We start from the raw sequence: 23,152 nt of genomic DNA on the forward strand, positions 1-23,152 counted from the left end.
CCATCCTGGAGGACACAACATAAAGCAAGTATGTGCTCCACACCCTTAGAAGTCACATGTTTTCTGGCTTGGGTCATAAAATTACATTCCATGGCTCTCCTTTATATCAGTTTCCAACACCCGGTGGAGGTGCTACATGTTGTCTTCTGGTGACGACTCAGCGCTGTGGAATAAACGAGACAAGGTTAGCTGTAGCACCTCTTCCTGCCTGGTGGTGATATTACTCTGTGCACCTCAGCCACAAATGTGCATGACTGACAGCAGGATTGGACTTTTAACTCTGTGTATAGAAAAGTAGACATCAAATGACAATTGCAGAGGGCTGCATATACATTTTGAAGAAAAAGAAATCAAACTGTTAAGCTAAGTAAATGTTGAACTGAATGTTTTGTGTTAGATGTAAAGTTTATACTGTTAAGAATATGGTTGACATTCACACTAACCTCTAACCTGTCCAAAAACCATATACCATAAACCATAAGTATGTGAGACTTTTAAAATGTATCGTGTCATTACGATCAGGATTATGCAACGCTTGAATATAAAAGCACCACGAATGCATCTGTATGTCGGCATTTTGCTTCACCACTTTGAACCATTCATCAAACAGCGAAGCACGCACATCGATCTCGCAGGAACTCCATAGAGGCTTTCTGTCACATGTAGATAGTAAACAGAGACTCTGACATCACGTTCCGACCTTTAGCACACTGCGCCCCCCGACTTTGTGCTGGTACTGCAACTCGCGCACGCGTCACGTTAATTTCTGAGGACCTGCTCAGAGGATGCGTGAAATGAACACTGGGAACGCATGGCAGCCATGATGCAGGCGCGTACGCGTTCTGAGCGTGAAGTATAAATCGGCCCTTAGACTTCCCCCCACTATTATTTTGTGGCCAAACAGTAAATCACTCCTGGACATTTAATAAATTGTGGCAAACAGGTCTTCTTTACTATATATCTGTTACTGTGATTCAAATTGAATACCATGTTGTCCAACTAAAAGTATTTTTTAATGAAGTATCCAGTGTCCTAAACATCATTAAATGGAAGTTAAGACAAGGTCTTTAAGACCCAAAAAACTTGATAAACCAGCATTTCAATTGGTCAGATTAATGAATCAAAACTCATATCACTGCAAAACCACTTTGGAAAGCTATAGCTGAAACCATGTTCTGCATTAGGGACTCCAAATGACTTCTTCATGAATGTCATGTTCAAGATTCAGCGTTCACTTTTCTGTTTATGTTGTTTTTTATTTTTCAAAATATAGTTGTAAGTATTCTTTAGTGTGCTGGGCTCCTATGTGGAAGGGCACTTTAGAATGAAGTGAACTGGAAAAAGTATGAAAAAACAGTATCTACATAAGCCAAAAGCATTTTGGAACAAAGTACTACAGACTTATGAAACAAAAATTGAAATTTCTAGTGACAACCACAAAAGACATATTTAAATAAATAAACTCTTAAGTAGGAGGTGGATCTGTTTTGCATGTTTTGCATTTTTGTGGTAGCCAGTAGCTCACTGAGCAGCACAGGAAATACCGTGTGGGTGGAAGGAAGGATGAAATCAAGGTCACCACCAGTCAAAATTTTTACAACACATCAATTTTTCCAGTTTTGCTTCAAATTTAATTAGTTGAAATGTAATGAATGACCTAAATTGGTGAAAAGGTCAGCAGTAAACTGTCAGAGGTTTATATTTAAAGTTTAGGATAGCAAAAACTGAACAAGGGAAATATCAGATTATTATAAATGAGCCTTCTTTGGGGAACAACTCATAGGTTACAACCTACAGATGTTCTGCAGCAATTACAGTAAATGAAGCCTTGCAAGTTAAAGTAAACAATTTGCACAAGTGTCCCAACTTCTGTTGATTACTTAAAAACCCTCTGCCAGAGTTGGAACAGACTGTGTTACCACACCATCTGAAGCACTACTTGGACAATATTACACAAGTTATAAGTTCTGGTGAAAATTGCAATGAAACGGCAATTCACAAAAAACATGAGACAAAGCATTGTTACCCTTAGAAATGTAGGTCTTTCATTTTGAAAATTTGCAAAAAATATATCAAAGTGTCATTGAGGACAGTGGTGTCCTACACAATCCAAAGGCAATTGGAAACTGGAAGAAACTCTGAGAGGAAGAGATTTGCCAGACCCCAATCAGAAGACAAATTTCTGGGGGTCACCAGCTTACGGGACTGGCGTCTCACAGCCAAAATGCAATCCTCAGTTTCTATGATGGAGAGGAGTCTTTGTGCTGCACGTTTAACAGGGTGAGTGGCAGTAAGTAAGCCATTCCTTAAAGGACAAAAGCAGGATTTAATTTTTTTTATTTGTATTTGTTTATTTTCTCTATGGTTTGATTTCATGAAACATTAAGATATTAAACTGCACGTATTTCCATAAAAACTGAGGTGTTCTAAAACTTTTCACAGGTAGTGTAATTATCAAAAAACCTCAGAAGGTTATGTCCTAAAGTCAGTGATGAAACAAAGCTAAAAGGGGTTGGATATTTCAGTTAAACAAGAATCCAGACCAACAACGAAAATGAAGGTTTTGGAATAGCCGTCACAGTACCCAGACTTAAATATTATGCCGTAGTACATAATTTATTTCTGAATTACAAGGGCTATGTCAGGAAGACTGAAAATCTTTAAGGCAAGAACATGTGGAACTTCTGATTTCTGCCCAAGGAGGTGCACAAAGCACAGACTGACACTTTATGAAAATTTTACGCATATCACATTTTACGCTATTATTTTTTTTCAAGCTATGAGTCCTGGCAAATAGATAGATTGATAGATAGATAGATAGATAGATAGATAGATAGATAGATAGATAGATAGATAGATAGATAGAATTCGTTACTATCATTATGTATACACATAACAGAATGTTTTGTTGGTAAGACTCGGCTTCAAGGTAGAATACTTAAAATACACAATACACTATACATAATAAAATAAACATAATAAGTATAAAAGACAGCAGCAATAAAACATCATCAAGTCCAGACGTTTTCCTGAGGTAGTACGCCTGCAGAGACCAGTGATCTGTGTGCAGTGGTCTGCAGGGGAGGAATACGAGTGTGTGTGTTTGATTACGAGGGAAAGTGCGTGTGCATGTCTACGGGGGGCAGGTTAGGGGTAGATGTATAGGGTGATCCAGATCTAATTATGCAATTTTCATTACGTTATAACTTATTAAGTTTATTACATAGAAAATCATCCGAAAAATCCCGGACCATCGAGAAGTGTGCAAACTGACAACATGAAGAATAGTCTTTGCGCTGAAAAGGAATCGTCCCCACATAAATCAAAGTCATCAAGACGATCTGGATCTGCATAATTAAATCTGGACCACCCTGTAGATATATGTGTGTGTATCAGCAGATGGACTTCATAGCTCTGGGGAAAAAGTTGTCTTTCAGTCTGCTGGTATGTGTTTTTATGTTTCTGTACCACTTTCCCGAAGGCAGTGGTACAAACAGTCCATTTCCCAGATGAGTGAGATCAGCAGCTATTCATTTGGCCCTCTTCTTCACCCTTCCAGCATATACAGAGTCCAGGTCTAGGAGAGGACTTCCCACGATCCCCTGTGCTGTTCTCACCACCCTGCCAAGTCCTTCCTGTCCTGTGCTGTGCAGCTGCTGTACCACATTGTCATACTGAGACAGAGAATGCTTTCTATAGCGGATCTGTAGACGTTTGTGAGCAGCCAAGAGGAGAATCCAGCACATCTCATCTTCCTGAGGAAGAAGAGTCTTTGTTGGGCCTTTTTTACCAGGTGAGATGTGTTCAAAGACCAGGTCAGATCCGGTGTGATGTGGATAACCAAGAACTTGATATTGTCCACACACATTAAAGCCTCCTCATGTATGAATATAGGAACATGTTCGGTTCTTCTGGACCTCCTATAGTCCACAATGACCTCTTTGGTCTTGCTGGTGTTCAAGATGAGGTTGTTAGCTGAGCACCATGGTGCTAGGTGTTGCATCTCCTCTCTGTAGTGAGTCTCATCATTGTCTGATATGAGACCCACCACCGTCGTATCATCCGCAAACTTCTCAACCATATTTGTGGCAGGGATGGCAGAACAATCATGCGTAAATAACGTGAAGAGTGCTGGGCTGAGCACACAATCCTGTGGCATGCCTGAGTTCAGAACCAGTGATGTACGATCTCCAATTCTAACCACCTGAGTAGTGATAGTGATTATGGGTGAAAATGTGACTATATCTGACATACTTAAGTTTGACCTGTGTAGAGGTTGTGATTATTTTGACTTAGACATTTAGTAAAATAGGCACATTATTCAGATACTATATATTGTATATTTAATACTAATAATGTAAGTGCAATACTGTGAAGGCATTTCCATTTTAAATGGAATTATAGTAAAATTTTAGATTTTCAAATTCTTGTGGATGGGTATATCTAATGTCACACACGAGTGACTAGGGAGCAGCTAACAGTCCCGACGAGCAGCGAGAAATCGTAAGACAGGGGAAGGCAACAGTGTACTAACCGCTCTCTCTTTATTTTAACAGGAAAGACAAGAAAACAACCCCTTGAGTTTGTCTCCCAAACCTTAGTCCGATGTCCGGGCCACTTCCGGGTTCCTTCGCTTCTCCTAGTCCTCCACTGATGACGTCACCACCATCCCAAGACCCTCAGCGTCCTGTTTTCCAGCATTCCCACTTCCGTTCCCACCTCATAAATTGTCCGTGTTCTCCCTACTGGTAGTCTTTTGTGTGTAACCCATGTCTGACCGTACTAATTCTTTGCAGAGTGATTTACAAGAATCCCTAACCCTTAATCTTGGTCTCTGTGTATTCTTTTACACTGGACATTTCTAACAGACATAGTAAGAAGCTCATAAAGTGAAAAATGAACTGCAGCATTTTAGAGGTTTTTGAGTAAACTACTGCCTCAGAAACTGCTTTACTGTGTACCATTGAAAGGTATAAGGTAAGAAATACTAATACATTAGTGACTTTCACGGTTCACCTCCCGGGTTCTCCCTGCATGGAGTTTGTATGTGTGTGTTTGTGTGTGTGTTTCCTCCCACTGCCCAAAGACAGGCAGGTTAGATGAACTGGCGACTCTAAATCGTCCCTAGAGGGCGTTTGGTGTATGTGCATGTGTGTGTTCCCCCTGCTGTGGACTAGCGCACTGCCCAGGGTTTGTTCCTGCCTTGTGTCCTATGCTAGCTGGGATAGGCTGTCGTGATGCTGGTCTGGAAATTATGACTTTCACAATAGTTCGAGTTTATGCTTGTGTAAATATATGCAATAAAATGTTTATGTTTGAAAACTTTTATGATAATAGTACTATCTCCCATGTGTACAATTTACTGAATAATGAAGAAATAGACAAAGTGGTGTGTCAGTATTATCCCAACAAGTTATTTTGTTTTAAGTGTTATAGAAGTATATTATTTAGATAATTAAATAAACAGACTCTGTTTATTATGGTCATTGATTATACCTAGTAGGATTTAATTAATTAAAGTAATTAAAAATAAAAATTGTTTTTCACCTTTATGAATGAAACAGTCTCTAAAACAATCTAAGAGAAAGTTTTTTTCCTTTTTCCAAGACTCACATTTGATTGGCAGTCATTAATCACTTATATTCAGTAACCGAGCTTTAAATTAATATCCAGACAGTGTGAATTCAGACTGAGATAAAAGACATTTTGACTAGCAACAGACATCCAGTCTGGAGCCATTGGCAACAGCTTTCATTGATTAACGCAGATGCTAGGTGCAAGTGAGAGACAAGTCTTTAAATTGAAATAGAACTCAAGATTATCGGGATTGTGCGAGGCAATAGAGCTTTACACCTGCTTGATTGTCAGGCTGCATGCGCTTTTCCTGCCATGTCCACAGAATTTCTGCAGGTTCTGTCAAAAAGAAGATATATAGTATATATCGGGCATATAAAATGATAAATAAAATACATTATACAGATAATCATTATAATCTTTATTATTCTTACTATTATATGGCAGTCACATATTCATTCTCTATACTGTTACAAATTACATAAGTTAAACATTCTTGTAACACAAAGAACATTCACATTCTTTTTCTGCTATTTCACTTTTATGCAATTTGGGACTGCGGTGAATTTAAATTTACTGTGTGTACTCAGGGGTGGCACAGCGCTTAGTGTTGTCTGCCTCACAGGTCCAGTATGCTTCTTTGGCATTGCCAGATACAGTTTGCACATTCTCTCCATGACTTTGTGGGTATTTCTCAGGTTACTCAGGCTTTCCTCCCTCGGCCTCAAATATGTGCGGTTTCGCTTAACTGGTGACTCCAAGTTAGCCTCATTGCACATGGGAGCCTTGCATTTATGTTTTATGATGAACTGGCACCCTGCCCGGAGTAGTTTCCTGCCTTGCACCCAGTTCTGTCAAGATGGACACCCTGTGACTCTGAACTGGATTAAGCTGGCCTGAGAATGTATGTATGTAACTGAGCTATTCACTAAATATTTCAAGAAAAACTTCAAATCACCTAAAGAATGTATGTACATATTCAAGCTACTCACCAAAACGTTCATGTAAAAGTGAGTTCAAACTTAACTCTCTACATTCGTACATCTTGCAACTTTACGTTTTATTTTATTGTAAAATCATTTATTTTTCATCAAAATTCCTTAGATAGATAGATAGATAGATAGATAGATAGATAGATAGATAGATAGATAGATAGATAGATAGATAGATAGATAGATAGATAGATAGAACTCTTGGGATACAACTCTTCCCAGGTGAGCTTTGTTCAAATGCTCTCCCAACTCTGACTCGCCTGCATGAAGCATAACAGCTTCCTTTACACCAGACATCAGATTACTGTACTTCCAGTGCTATTACACTTATGGAAGAAAAATTAGGCTTAGGGATCACAAAGTCATTTAGGATAAAGTGTTTTGATATGTTTTCCATATTAAAATATGGCATTCATCTTAAAGAAATAGCATAACAGGTTAATAAACATCAGAAACCTGTGTAGGTTTATCAGGAAACCAGATACCAGTCAAGTGAACAACAAATTGTACTGAAAGTTGATTAAGAGGTGAGCAGATGTCCTGTGAACAACCAGAACGGAGTGGTTACATACACAAAAATGTCAAGGGCAGTGGCTCAACCCAAAGGGTATAAGAAGATAATAAAATAGACTTTTATCTTATATAAGTCATTTGGGTGTAAACCAGCAGACCAAAATGTATGCATTGATGGACACTGTATGCAATAATCATGCTGTAACAGCCTGCTATAAGAGCTGCTCCCTCCTCAGCTTGGTGCTGCAGGTGCAATAAATGATGTAGATGTACAAGCTTTTCTCCTTCCTGATTACTGACTCAAAGATTTTATCAGGTTTGTCCTGTTAGAGGATAGATTTCTTTCTTTAATTAAGATGTCGATTTCTATCACACATTGTATCCAGATAGTACTTCCAGGTCAGGCAGAAACTTCATTTGACAAGAGAACATGCCACCAGCAGCTCCCCCGAGTGGCACCCGTGGATCCTAATAGGGCTGCCCACCAAAACTACAACTCCCATACAGCTCTATGGGTGTCTGAACAGGAAGCACACCAAGGGGTGTTGCCACCTGGTGAACTGGGGAAGCACATGACCCTGGGAAGCAGCCTCTCCCTGGCCATCCATTATAACAGCCTCCCCACAGGGAAAGGTACCACCAACCAACCATGTTGGGATGTTTGTCCACCCACATCCTTCGAATGGCAATGGCCTCCTGGCCTGATAAGCTTCCATCCCTCCTAGCTAGGATGCCAACCAACCCATGTTGTCTATGCAGGCTTTGGTGCAACATCAATCCATCCCGTTTCTGAAGCAGCTATTCAGTTACAGAAATGGGGATAATTCACTCTTCTATTAAAGAACTTGAGCAGGACATCAGCCCACTGCAGGTCACACTCCACACTTAGTATAGGGGAACAGGTGTTTTGGAGCGTGAAGAAGAATTATCGATGGCAAATAAGTTAATAGGAAAAAAATGGTTAAGAAAAAAAATGCTTAAACTGTTGATTCTTTCCTTTTAGTTATTTATTTTTTTTATTTCAGCCTTTGATGTAAAAGCAGCCAGTCTTAACCGCACAGAACAGAAAATGTTAGCAGACATTAGCCAGAGAACATAAACTAGTAAGAATGAAACTTTCTGCTGCAAAAGGGCAACCTATCAAGATGACAGGTCAAAATTTTAAAATTGTTATCATGTTCATTTTCTGGACATTCTACGTGTCTTCAATTGAAAGCTTTGAGATAAGAACCCATACTTTTTTAGGGGCTCAATTACATTTATTAATAGATGACATAATCAATAGTTACAATTGTTCCAAAGATGACAACATGCTTTAAGTATTTTGGTAAAGCAAAGATTTGAACATCTGTTATCACAGATGCCATACTGTGCACTGCTCTGCTGTCTGTTTCTTCTTAAATGATATGCCTTTTAAGATATAATAAAAAATATATAATTTAGAGGAGACCATTCAGTCAGTCAAGAATATTTGGATAGCTAATATCTCATACAGATGTTTTTTAAAAGCCACTTCAGCAACGTGCCTTAAAGTATTTTTCGTAACATTTTCTCACTATGGATTAAGAAGAGATTTTTTCTTCATTTAGCTTGGGAGAATTCTAGTCAATCTGTCTTATTGACACCTATCAGTATTTCAAGGTCTGGGTTAGGGCCGGACATGGACTCACTAATTAGATTCAGGTCCCTTAGCCTGTCAGGACGGGATATGCTGTTTGGTGTAAGGGTGGGCCTGGTTACTCCTTTCTGAACTTCTTCTAGGGTGCTTTGACTTTTGTGTAGCTGCATAATTGGAATTGCACAAACCCTCCAATTACAGTTTAACTATCAAAATCAACAGTGTAAACTTAACATTTTAACTACAGTTGGAAGGTTAATATGGCAAAAGCATGCTGCTTTTGGCCACTTATTTTCTGTATTCATTTATTCCATTAGCGGGATGTAGATCAATGCTGGGCACAAGGTAAAAGGGCATCAGTCTGTTGCTGTATATACGCAAGAACAATCCCAAAATCACTTATAGAAGGCCAGTGTAGAGCCTCCTAACAAATTGATGCCTACGTGTTTGGGATATTGAGCAAAACTGGGGGGAAAAAAATCAATGCAGGTATAGGAAGAGTATGCAAATTTTACACAGACAGTGGCTACACACTGGACATCAAACCCAGGTGTCTGGAGTCGAGAGGCTCCAGCACAAACTGCACAGTACAGTACTGGATTTTTGCTTGGAGAGACTGCTTATTTTGGGCAGATAAATGGGACACTTTAATAAAGTAATACACAAAGATCCATGCATTTTTAGCCAGGTTTGATACAACATGGGGTCTTGGAAAGGAAAGAACAGTTGCAAGACAGGGACACACCTTGAAGGGGGCTCAAAGTGATATGATTTCCTAACAATTATACATTGGGCCTGTGCGCAGAAGTGATTAAGAAGGATATTGGGATATTAGGTTGTATAGTTTAAGTACAGTGTACAGTAATAGTCAAGACAAGTTATGTTTAAGCTTTATATTACAGTGAGGAGGTTTCACCTGGGGTACTGTGTATAGTTTTGGTGTCTTTGCTACAAAACTTACATAGCAGCACTAGACAATGTCCAGAGAAGGTCAACTAGGTTGATTCCAGGACTACAGGTTATGAATTATGAGGAAAGATAAGGGGCAGATCTACCATCATGGCATTCTGGGTGCATGGCAAGGTCCCTGAGATGACAAGGGCCCTTTTCAACAACTGACCCAAGCTCTCGATGAAATGACGTCGTATCTGCAAGTTGGAATGAACAAGGGGCACAAACGATCGCAATGAAGCGATCGAGTCTTGCGCAATATCAAGAGTGAGAAATACCGCACTACATTAAACGGCTTGGTGTCCACATGCTGCATTAGTGAAAGTATGATCAGCTCTCTGTAAAGGAGCTAAGTTGTCCAAGGTTATGTGCGGCTGTTAATCCACCCTTGCGAAAAATTAAAAGTGTCCCCCCTGTCATTGGTCAAGAGTCCTGTCTTCAACTCAAAAGTGTGATCCCATGTGATGCTGATTCCTGTTTGTGGACTATTTTCATTTTCCAGAGTTATTTATTTAACAATATAGCACAAAATACATGCATTTTGTCAATTGTTAGCCCACAATTGATCGATTTAGTGTGAGGATTACGCACCAAAATGACCTGAGATTTTTTCATGGACGTTTTTGATACCGTTTGCCGCTGTCCAGTGCTAGTTACCATTGAGTTCTGTCCTATCAGAAAGTTTATGTTTATGATTTTTTTCAGTCATCACTATAGACTACATGGAGAAATTAAAATATAAAAAAATACCATTTTGGGGTGGCGTATTCCTTTAAAGGTCTACTTTCACACAGTTGTTATGAAGTTTTTCCTCACAAACAGAATCATATACACATGAAATAAATGACCAAGTGAAGTGGTAGAGCGAAAGTCTTTAGGAATCTTCAAACCTCAACTTCATGTTATTTCAGACAAACACGTGAGCAGGATTATACTAAATTAGCTGTTCTCATTTAAATTGTCTAATGTGTATTATTTAAAATATTGTTCAGGATGATAACTCTGGAGGAATCTATTTAAAATGTAACTGCACTAATCTGTAGGAAAAGTTTTATGGCCAATTTTATTCTTTCAACAAAGACAACTGATACTTCATCCTGCAGGGGATGAGTTATGAGGAAAGATTAAAAGATATAAACCTTTTCATATTAGGCAAAAGAAGGTTAAGAGGAGACATGACTGAAGTGTTTAAAATTATGTAAGGAATTAGCACAGTGGATTGTGCTGTTACTGTAAAATCAGTTCAACAAGAGCACATGGACACAATTGGAAAATTCGAATGGGTAAAGTTTCACATAAACATTGGGGAGTTTTTCTTCACACAGAGAAAGAACCACAGACACGTGAAATAAACTACCAAGTTGTGTTGTAGGCAGTAGGACTTTAGGAACCTTCACAAACTAAACTTGATGTTATTTTGGAGGAATTAAGTGGATAGGTCTGGTGAGCTTTGTGGGGCGAAATGGCCTGTTCTCAAGAAGACATTTTCAGACGTTCTTGAATAGTTTTAGATTGAAGAAAACGATGCAAGATAAGCAACTTTAGTTGTGTAATCATTTTCCTCTTCTTTCAGTTGTACCTGTTCCTCACTGTTTATTGAAGTGTGTATCCTGTATTCATTGAAGTAGTGGCTCAGTTTAGAGAATGGTTGCTCCCAGAACTCATCTGTTTAACCTGAAATCTTTATGGACAGAGGGAGTCTTGGAGGTAAAAATAAAAAATGTCATGTAATGTCGAAAGAATGATCCTCCTCGTGTTTTCTGTTTTGCATTTAAAGTTGAGTCATTGTATGAAGAGTATAAGCATTTAAGCCAAGTTTATCGTTCACAATCTTGTTGAGAAGTTCTTCTCTTCTGAGTTATACAAGAATATGGCAGACGCCTTCTGGCAGATAATGCCTGTCTGAAAGAGTTGAAGAAAATATGTTTGTCTTTGATGGGTTTTTAAGTAGCTATTACTCAGAGATTTTTTTGGCTATTGTATGAAGTCTGTAGAATCTTATGGATTGTAGGCCTGTAGATCTCAAGCACTAAATGTTAAACTGGATTCAATCTAAAAACTTCTTTGATGAAGTTTTCTCGTAAAAGTAGAAGAAATTATATTTGGAAGGTTAGTCTTAGTGAAAAGCCCCTTCAAAAGAAGTAGATATCCATCTATCTATTATCCAACCTGCTATATCCTAACTACAGGGTCACAGGGGTCTGCTGGAGCCAATCCCAGCCAACACAGGACGCAAGGCAGGAAACAAACCCCGGGCAGGGCGCCAGCCCACCGCAGAGAAGTAGATATACAAATCATTACTTTGTGTTTAATGTGTTTCCCACATATCTTTTTTAACTCTTACACAGTAGAATAAAGCTTTAATAACTGCTCCTCCGGTACTGTTTCACTGATTATCAACACTGTCAATGCATCTTGTTGCTTTTAATTTATTCTCAACATGTCTAAAATATAAAGCCGTGATTTGTAAGTTAAAAGCATGATTAATGATTTCGGCAATACTTAATCATATTTGTCTGCAGTTAGGAATTACTTTTCATTCATTCCTCAAGGGCAAATTCTGAAAAAGGAAGTAAATCAAATACTTTGAAAAAATAACTAAAAAAAAAATGTTAAATAATGAGTTTGTTTTCCTTAACTACCCTAGTCTTCTCAGATAAAAGATAGCATTCAAAACATGTATGGTAACCTCAAGAAGAATGAATTTTTGAGTGACCTTAGACAGCTTTTGAAATTCTTGAAAATATTCATTAGTTTTTAAGTAGGCCTGTCAAACGACTTAAATTCTGAAACACGAACAACCTCAAAACGTCACCTGATCAGTCTTGATTAATTGAATATTCAACCAAGGGAGTCCCACGATGTCCAGTAGTCCCGTGTGAATGCCACTGCCATACAACATCTTAGCTGCTCAAGCTGAGAAGACTTGTGTCTTTCATATAAATACGTGACACAGTTGTCCCATTTCAAAGTAGTAGTGTAAGAACTGTCAGACCTTGCGGACCGATGTCATCGTCAGCCCTGTATCTTCAATTCTATTTAGGGGTCTGCTGTATGGTGTGATCCATTTTGCAATAAATAAAAGTGGGTAATGCTGTACAGTTTGTTTGTCGACATAAGTCAACTTATAAATTCATGGATTGTTGTCTGCCAATTTTTTAACAGTGGCATCAAGCATATTTTGATGTCAAGGACGTCGTTCTTGTAAATTTTGAAATTTGCTGCACTAAGATTAAAAATGTTGACAGTTTTGTCCTTTGGAAAATCTGGGAGAGTTTTCAATCAAAAGCAAGAATCATAAATTTAGCTTTTATCAGCCACTGTTAACGAAATAGCTTAGATCTGGGGTTTTCAAACTTTTAAGTCAAAGCTCCATAAATTGTTGTAGCATCTGGTCAGGGCTCCCACTTACATAACGCCAATGCTGTGAAGCAGCGCATGATCTGGGATGCTGGTTACTGCTGACGGTAGTCACACAGCATGATTTTACATAATAGTAGACATGTTCATCAAAGCAAATACTTAACTACTGCAGAGTTTTGACACATACAGTATGTGATTAAACGTCATGTAATATCTCTATAGGTTTTGTAACCTTTTCTCTTGGCATACCACCTACAGGAATTGAAATATTTTGAAGTACCACCATTTTCCTTTTGTCTTAAATTTTTAACTACTTAATTTCTATTAGGCACAACTTACAGTGCTATTTCTTAACTCCCACCCCAGCCCCTAATATTACATGTCAGGATTTTAGCAAGAGATTATTTGTGGCTTTTATCTGGTTATGTATGCCTTTTTAATAAATTATTTTTTTTAAATACTGTAAGAAGGGTATCATGGTTTGATAAAAATGCAAAATTGAAAAGCTATTTTTTCATTTTTAATGTACAAAAATTATGCAATAAGTTATGAATCAAAAGAAGCAAAAAATAATTCAAGTTACATATGACTTCAGGTTTAAAAAAAAAAAAAGCCTCAAAGTCAGTTGTGATGGTTGAGTGTCTTTACGTTTTTTATGGTCATTATTGACAATGAAGATTATCAGACACAAGCAACTCTTTCCTTCTTAACTTTTCTTTTGGGTATTCCTCAAATTGTAAAGAATGATTCGTTTTGAGTTTTGATGATTAGGTCTGTGTCTTTATATTTTTTGAGTGTTTTCACCATTTTGTCTGTTTTGCTGCTAGCGACAACGGGTTACATTGCTGTTTTGGGATGGTCTGAAGCATAACATGCCATTAGAGATTGTGAAAATGAACAACCTTGACAGATGAAAAAAGGTTTGGGCCTGCCGACTGTATAATTAATTCCTGGCTGCAAAAGGCAAATATAAAGCACAGTTGTGTACAGAATGGAGTCCAAGACAGAACTGATTAACAGAGGGAAGATGGCAGGTTTTTAAGGTCGGTCAGGGAAAGTGAAGTTATCGGGTTCAGAACTGGAAGTGATGTCATCAGACCTGGAACCAGAAGTGACATCATCGGAATCAGGCAGAATTTCCCGTGTCTGGTCTTCAACAACAACAACAACAACAACATTTATTTCTATAGCACATTTTCATACAAACAGTAGCTCAAAGTGCTTTACATATTAAAGAATAGAAAAATGAAAGACACAATTATAAAACAAAATAAGTCAACATTAATTAACATCGAATAAGAGTAAGGTTCAATGGCCAGGGGGGACAGAAAAAACAAAAAAACTCCAGACGGCTGGAGAAAAAATAAAATCTGTAGGGATTCCAGACCATGAGTCCGCCCAGTCCCCTCTGGGCATTCTACCTAACATAAATGAAACAGTCCTCTTTGGATTTAGGATTCTCACGGAAGGGCTTGATGATGATGATGGTCACGTAGACTTCTGCCTTTTAATCCGTCCATCATTGTTGGAGCATCATGAAGCTTTGAGTAGGTGGAGGTGGCGCAGGCCACCACCACAAAGAAACCGGAAAAAGAAACAGAAAAGAGAGTAGAGGTCAGTATGGATTTTAGAGCCACCATGAATAGTTATTTTGAGGAAATTGAACATATAGAGTATCAGGATTAAGTTAAGTTAAATTAAATTGAAGTTATAAAAAGGCCATGTTAAAGTAATGTGTTTTCAGCAGTGTTTTAAAGTGCTCTACTGTATCAGCCTGGTGAATTCCTATTGGCAGGCTATTCCAGATTTTAGGTGCATAGCAGCAGAAGGCCGCCTCACCACTTCTTTTAAGTTTTGTTCTTGGAATTCTAAGGAGACACTCATTTGAGGATCTGAGGTTACGATTTGGAATATAAGGTGTCAGACATTCCGATATATATGATGGGGCGAGATTATTTAAGGCTTTATAAACCATAAGCAGAATTTTAAAGTCAATCCTGATTGACACAGGAAACCAGTGTAGTGACATCAAAACTGGAGAAATGTGTTTGGATTTTCTTTTCCTAGTTAGGATTCTAGCAGCTGCATTCTGCACTCGTTGCAAACGATTTATATCTTTTTTGGGTAGTCCTGAGAGGAGTGCGTTACAGTAATCTAGTCGACTGAAAACAAACGCGTGAACTCATTTCTCAGCATCTTTCAGTGATATAAGAGGTCTAACTTTACTTATGTTTCTTAAGTGAAAAATGCTGTCCTAATGATCTGATTAATATGTGATTTAAAATTCAGATTACAGTCAACAATCACCCCTAAGCTTTTTACCTCCGTCTTGACTTTTAATCCTAATGTATCCAGTTTATTTCTAATAGCCTCATTGTATCCATTATTGCTGATCACTAAAATTTCAGTTTTCTCTTTATTTAACTTGAGAAAATTACTATTCATCCATTCTGAGTCTTCAGAGGTAAAAGAGGAAGGTTGAGTGCACCCCGCCACCCCATGGCTTGGTGTGGAGTTACCTTCCTTTAGTTCTTCTAGCTGCCTCCTAAGCACACGTGTGTGACAAGATACACTGGTGTTAATTTTTTTATCCATCTATGAAAAGGATTTTGAGATAGACCGCATTTTTTCATATGATATTTTGACTTCTGCCTTGCCACTGATGACTGAATATCTTAATTCCTAATTTAGACAGCATGCTTATTTATAAGACTATGCTTTTCTTTTGCTGCAAATCTTTCATCTCCTCTTCAGAAAGAGAGATCAGTTAATCCTGAATCTTAGAATGAATCCAGGCTTGCTATAATGTGATTTTTTTACCAGCGATGAGCTCATTCCAAAACACTGTATTTAATTCGGCTCATGCAATCGATATTAATGGGCGTTCACAAAAGACATTTACTAGCCCTTTTGAGTTGAATACAGTATAGCCGATCAACCATGAACTGCAAGTCTGAGAAACCGAGAGAAAAGCCTTCATCCCATCAGAACAAGAGGTGCTGTTGGCAGTGCATGAAGATAATTGGAATATCCTCCTAAAAAGGGGCAATACAGTAACTTCAGTAAAGGAAAGGGAGTCACGTGGGTGGAATATCACTGAACAGATGAATGTGTAAAAACAAATAATCAATGAATTCAGTGTAATCTTTATGTGGCAAATAGTTGTATTGTGCAAAATGTACCCTGGTGATATCACTACAGTATACTGGAAGTGTTATATGCCATTAGGTAAGCATTGTATTCCATTTTTACAATATTAATGATATGAACAAAGTCTGGAATTAAGCGTTCAGTATGCATAGAGTTGTTCTAGTCATTATTGTCAGAGACGTTGAAAGTTATTCTGCCTGCACTTAACCCTGTATTGCCCTGTAATTACATGCCCAAAGATGAATTACTTTCATGTAAAAAGACTCACAATACTCATGTTTGAATGATAACTTGCCCAGTTCAAACTTGAAACTATGGATATTTGGCTTCAACATTTGCAATTATGTGCATGCCATCTCATATTATCTTAAGAATGGATAAGAGGACATATTGATATTTGTACTGAGTACTTGATATACATACTTGCGCTTCTTTCATAAAAGCCTTCAGCTGAATGAACTACAATACAATTCAGAAATAATATCGTTGTCTTATTCCATTACAGAACCCCAAATCGAAACTGCTTTAATACGCATATTGGCTATAGGTATCCACTGTAGAGGACAGTCTTTAGAAGCATTTTTTTAAAAGGCGAGGGACTCCGCAGAAGAGATGAAGGTGGGCAGCTTGATCCATCAGTGAGTCTGTTATTAGTCGTTATTGCTCAGGAATGCTGCAGTTCTTTAAATTTGATTGCCCTACCTGCAATTCTGTGAAATTGCTCATTGATGGTGGTTTATTTCTGTCTCAGTGCGTGTGCGCGTGCAGAGATTGCTTCAAAGTTGGGCACACTTGCGTGATCGCTTTGCTGAAATGTATGACATCCCCAATGACGTGAAGAAAATTGACCTTTACAAAAAAAAAGGAAATATATATTATTTGTAACACTGTCAACTCAAAGCCACAATGTGTGACACTGAACACGTCAAATTTTAGAAGTCTGTTCAGCTAAATGTAAAATGGTAGTATTTCATGTATATGCTTCTCTGGGCCTGCCAGACTGTCTGATCAGGGTCAGTTATTCTCCTAGGGGCCGAATTTGGCATAGGAGTTGTGCTTCTAAGTTGATTGTTCGTTCAGCAAAGGGCACAATGTTTTCAACATTTTGTTGGCCTTTTTCTGCTTCTTAAAGAGTGCAGCTATGATCAGCATTTCCAGCAGGAGATTTACAATCTTTGATCTTATGACTGAATGCTCATCTCCTTATATTCTGTGACCTGAAAGTGTTAATCCCTCACGTTAAACTTACTCTTTTGCAGGTTAGTGAACTGGATTTCATCAAATGTTTCTTTCAGAAACAGACAAAGCCTGAGCTTGTTCCAGAAACAAGGATTAGCTAATTATCTGAACTTCTGGCCTTGCGGATCACAAAATACTGACTCACTCTTTTCCAAACATGTCAATTTGGCTAAATCCAGAGTTTCTGAAACAGAACTGCCCTGATTTCCATGAATCCTGACTTACGTTACCCAGATTTCACATTAAGCCAGGCCCATTGATCTACTAAGTGTTTCCTTCTGTTTTGTGGTGTGTGATTCTTCATGTCGTTCGGCATAGCAAGTATCCTATGTGGAATACATTTCTGGATGTGAGCATAACTAGTTTAAACAAATATTTTTGAATTTCTGAAACTATTTAAAAGTAAGAATAAACAAGAGCGCATAGTTGACAATGTGATATGTCGTTAACAGTTTTGCTACTATTTGTGGGGTTTCCTCAGGGTACTAAAGTTTCCTCTCACATCCTAAAGACACGCAGGAAAGGTTGATCGATTGTTAATAAATGTGTGTGTATGAGCACCTCACCCTGAAATGGGCTGATGTTCCATCCAGAGACGTTTCCTGACTTGTATCTGATGTGACGAGGATTGGCTCTTAACTGGATTGTTACTTTTATTTATAACAGGATATCTCTACAGTCTGCTCAGTTTTTCCAGACTTACTAAGTGTTCAGTATTTAGGTTTTTTTTTTTTTACTACAAAATAACGCCATTAGTGAGTACTTCAATAAGATTAGCATCAAGGCTCATTTGTGTTGAACAAGTGCTTCATTCCAGATCTTGTCTTGAACACTTCACTGTCAGCAGTTGCCCACCTCAAATAAAACCCACAGAGACCTTGCATTTTACATTAACTAAGATGTGGGCATTTTTGTCAGCATGTGACTATGAAAAATGAAGATGTTATGAGACTGTTGGCTCTTCTGAAAGAAAAACCAGATGCCATCATTCTGCTTTGGCAACAGTTTTTTCATCTGCTACTATATACGTATTGTGGAATATGACCGGCCAGTCATCCCGGCCAATACCCCCAGGCCATCAGGTGGAGCCCTCCCTGCAGCATGGAGGTGCCCCGAATGCTAGCAGGGAATTATTGACAATCGAGTTTTTATCCACAACCCTGCTGGGGGCCGCTAGAAGTCTCTGCAGGGAGGAGCAACGACTATTTTGCCTACAACCCGGAAGTGCGTCCTAGTCACATAGACAAAGGGAATGACACACTTCCGGATGAAGAAGAGGAGTTTTGATCTGACCTGGAAGTGCTAAGAAGTCACAGGGGTTCAGAGCACTTCCGGGTCAAGGTCTATAAAGGACGAGTGAGCAGAGTCGGGTGGGAGGAGGACAAAGCTTGATGAGGAGTAGTGGAGTAAGAATAAAAAGAAGAAGAAGAAGAAGAGGAAGAGGAGGAGGAGGAGAAATTAGTGTTTATTGTGTGCTTGGGACTGTGTTGTGTCTGTGGGAACGGGGAAGACATAGCCCACAGACGAAGAAAATAAAAATGTATTTAATTTTACACGTGCCTTCTGTGTCTAATCTGTGTCGGGTCGAGCGTTATATAGCGTCTTTCTTACAGAATTTATTCATTTATTTATTTGTTTTTTTGCTTTGGTTTTGTTTCTTTGCTGTTTCCCTGTTATTCAAGTCAATAATGCATTTCATGTGCTCTTTAGGAGTTAGTTTGTGTCAGCAGCTACTGACATATGCCTTCGGCGTCAGGTGAACAAAACAAGCCCTTTTGGACTCATCACTAAGGCCCCCCATTTAGGTTTAATGAAAATACTCGTTTTACGCTCGTTCTTGGGTCTGTTTTGCAAATTCAGCTTTTTCAAAGTTTCCTGTTATTTTAAAATGGCAGAATAAGGACCACATTTTGTACCTTCGATAAAAATTACTTTTTCACTTACATTATGCAAGTTATGGAAATGGGAAAAATTTATTTTATGTGTGAAGATGGAGATATAAAATATGACTACTATTAAAACACCTTTTAAATGTAATGTATAACAAAGCAGCTTCATATCTTTGTCATATAATTGTTGTTGCTTGCCATTTTTAAATTTAATGAGTATAAAATTAATGTAAATACTGTTGTCATTATGGGCATTAAATGACTTTATTTTTACTGAATTTTCCAAACTTTTACTTCTTTCTATTCTATCTTCACCTAAAGCATATTTGACAGAGTTTTAGCCTCTTTTTGATTTTGTAGCATGAAGAAAACTAGTTTGATTTATTAATATTAAAGTTAATGGGTTTATCTTGTTTCATAGTAGTTGGCTGGATAAAAAAGAGGCTATTCATGTTGATAGTGTGAACAACAGTAGGTGTTTCCATTGTTGCTGTCCTAACCACATCAGTGCCACGGATACCAGGAGAGTTAAGAGTTTTTTATTCAATAAATAAAATAAAAGGGTGAACCACAAGTAGTAAACAAAGAGAAAACAGAAAATATGTTTTCAGTCTGGGCTCATGTGTACTGCTGTTGATGCTTGCCTGTTAAGTGAGGTGGCTTATAAATTTGCGCACCATTATTGCACAACAAACAATCTCCTCACCTTCTCTCTCTCTCTCCCTCTGCCTGTCACTGTCAAAGCTGGACTGGCATTGTCTTACCAAAGTCAGTGCCAGTCTTGCATCATTTCCCAACTCTACAATCAATGGGTCACTGTCAGAGAGTGTGTTTTAAACTCCACACTGAGGTCACTTCCAGCCAAGCCCCAGAATGGCTATGGAGGTCAGAGGTGACTTTTACTTCGAGACATCAGTCTAGAGCCCCTGTGGATTCTGGTTCACTGCATTCCTGAACCCTCTGTTCCCTTAAATCTAGTCCTTTAGCTGCCTGTTTTAAATAGTTAACACTGTTACAACACTTTTGTTCTGAGACAATGTGCCACCAGCTACTGGGCTAAAGCTCTTGCTAACAAATGCTTTGTGGTCTCAGCCTCTCTTTTAGATGAGGGTCAGACATTTCTATTCATTATTTGTTCACTGTTCTGGGATTTACAGTGTGACACTAGAGGGCGCTGTCGCTTCTCAAACCCCGCACACAAACGTTCAAGACACCAGGCAAAAGATCCAGAAATATTTTTCTTTTTTTTTTTTCAATTGTGCCACAGTGCACCACAATCACCACCATAAACCAATCAATAAACAATAATAACAACAACAACAATAACAATATTCCTCATCTCCTCCCAGCAGCTCTGTCACTCTACCTCTTAACTCCGGCTCAGCTTGCTGGGTTCCCCATAGTCCTTTATATAGTTCTTGACCCGGAAGTGCTCCTGTCCATGTGATTTAATAGCACTTTCGGGTCAGATAAAGACTTGTACTTTTCTTCGGCCCGGATGTACTTCTGTTCTTCTGTCCCCGTGACTTGAGAGTACTTCCGGGCTATAGGGAAAATAAAAATCCCCCCATCTCCCTGCAGCATCACACGGCGGTACACACGGCACCCAGCAGGGCTGTGAAGCCAAACTCCATCTCCCATGGTGCACTGGGGGAATCAGGGGTACCTCTAAGCGGCAGGGAAGTCTCCATCTAGCGGCCTGGATGTGTCGGCCTGGATGAGCTGCCGGCCGTCCATCACAACAGCTTATACTGCCTTTTAGCCCAAATACATTATTGTTTTATAAAAGCCTCATTTTAACCAAAGTTATATTCCCCTCACAAAATGAACAAGAAGAAATACGTTAAAATATTTTAAAAATCCACCCATTGAAATCATCTGAAATGGCACAGGATAAAATGAACAGTTGTGTTCCGTGTCTATGCACCTCTTATCATTAAGACACTACGTAGCTTAGTGCTATAATCCGCAGTTCTGACACTCTCAACTATCTGCAGACTCATCCGACTTCTGATTATTTTACATAACTTTTGATACATTTTTACCAACCTATGTACTCCCTCACTTGAAAGTAGGATGACCTACTGTATATTCCTGAGCTCACCCCGTCATGTTAAGTAGTTGTGGAGCTGAGGTGTTGGATTTAGATTAGCAGTAGGTGCTAATATTTACTGCCTAATTAACTAGTGTGTCAAATAAGCAGATTTATTTATTACTAAGCTGACCCGTCTTTTAAGGCGACCGACTTTTAAGTTGACCACTTCTCAAGTCAATTCAATATTTAGATCAATTTGATATTTTATACAAACTCATTAATTTGGTTATATTGCATTTGAGCGCTATTACTTTAATACTCGTAGTTTCTGTTATTTTTGTGATGAAATTTAAACTTTTTTTCTATATTGAGGTCGCCCTTTTGAACCCCCCTGATATTTACTATGCGTACATTTGTATTCCATCAACATTAATTATTTCCAGAGACATAATTTTGTCTATTTTTCCAGCGCATCACGCACAAAAGCAAGGGAACGGTGACAGCACCAGAACTCTGCTCACATCATGTCGCTTCGTACCGCAAGCTGCAAGTAGTAAGTCTGTGATAAGCGGAATACCGCTACGCTTTCCACTCATGGGACGGAAGGACAATCCTGACCGCTTTTATATAGTAAGAAAGAAGAAGAAGATATCGCACAGTCTGGAGTAGAAAATCATCTTTTACCTGGAAAAACGAAACTACAAATCCCATCGTGCATTGCAAAATGGACAGGGCCTGCGTAGCACTCACGGGACGGAAAGACAATCCTGACCGCTTTTATATAGAAGGATATCACAATTAAAGAGGGATGATTTTGCCTGCTGTCATTTTATATCTGAGCAAAGAGCACAGTGAGCTTCTAAAAAAAGAATTGAGCACGCAATAAAAGCAGAGAACATGTCACTTATGATGGCATATTCATATGTGCAAATGATCTGATGGTAACTACACTATTTTGCAGTTTAATACTTCTGTTGGAATGATTGTACTTGGTCTTAAAAAGAAGTAATAAAGCTTGTGGCTAGTCTTCCAAGACATTCCAGACACCATTGCCACCTGAGCGAGCACAAGTAGAAATAGGGAAAGAAGGTAGAGCTATACCTGAGGCTAAAGAGAAGATCTAATCAACCATGTTGTGCTCTTTACAAATGTGTGAACGCTAAAAAATATGATTGATGAACTTAGGCTGAGGCTATGAATGCATTATGGAATAAAATACTGCTGTATTTTTATATAATTATGGAAATCTGGCTTCTCGAAAGAATACTAATTCTGCTGTCTGCTTTATTTATTCAGACAGGACCACTGCAGCCAGTAAGGCAGAGGTGGTTATCTTTGTATTCTTGTCAATAACATATGGTGTACAATCACAATAATTAAAACAAGCAGTTTCTCATCTAGTTTGGAATTTTCATAGTAAAATGTTGGCTCTTCCACCTGCCAAGAACAATTCTACACTGCTGTTCAAATTCCTCCATTAATGTTTCTAAAAAGGTAATTGGTGTCTGAGGTGATTAGAAAACAAGAATTTGCACACGTAGAGAATATCTTTTAAACTTGTGGGTTTTTTTCAATTGAGAAAAAAATCTTATATTAGTTCTCTCAAAGTTTCATCAACACACTTTTTTTCAGATTCTCCTGGCAGTAGAACACTTTTTTTTTTAATTTTCTCCCCATTTTGTGTTTCTGGCTATAATTTTTAGCACAACAGGCACTCTGCCATGTAACGTAGCAGAGTTGACCTCTTGAGTCACATTGTGATGTATTGAGTGCAGTTTTCTCCCAATTTTAAAACAGAACTGGGACAAAGATCAAATAAACAGCTTTT

The sequence above is a fragment of the Polypterus senegalus genome, chromosome 18 (assembly GCF_016835505.1).
Source record: "Polypterus senegalus isolate Bchr_013 chromosome 18, ASM1683550v1, whole genome shotgun sequence".
Classification (NCBI taxonomy): Eukaryota; Metazoa; Chordata; class Cladistia; order Polypteriformes; family Polypteridae; genus Polypterus; species Polypterus senegalus.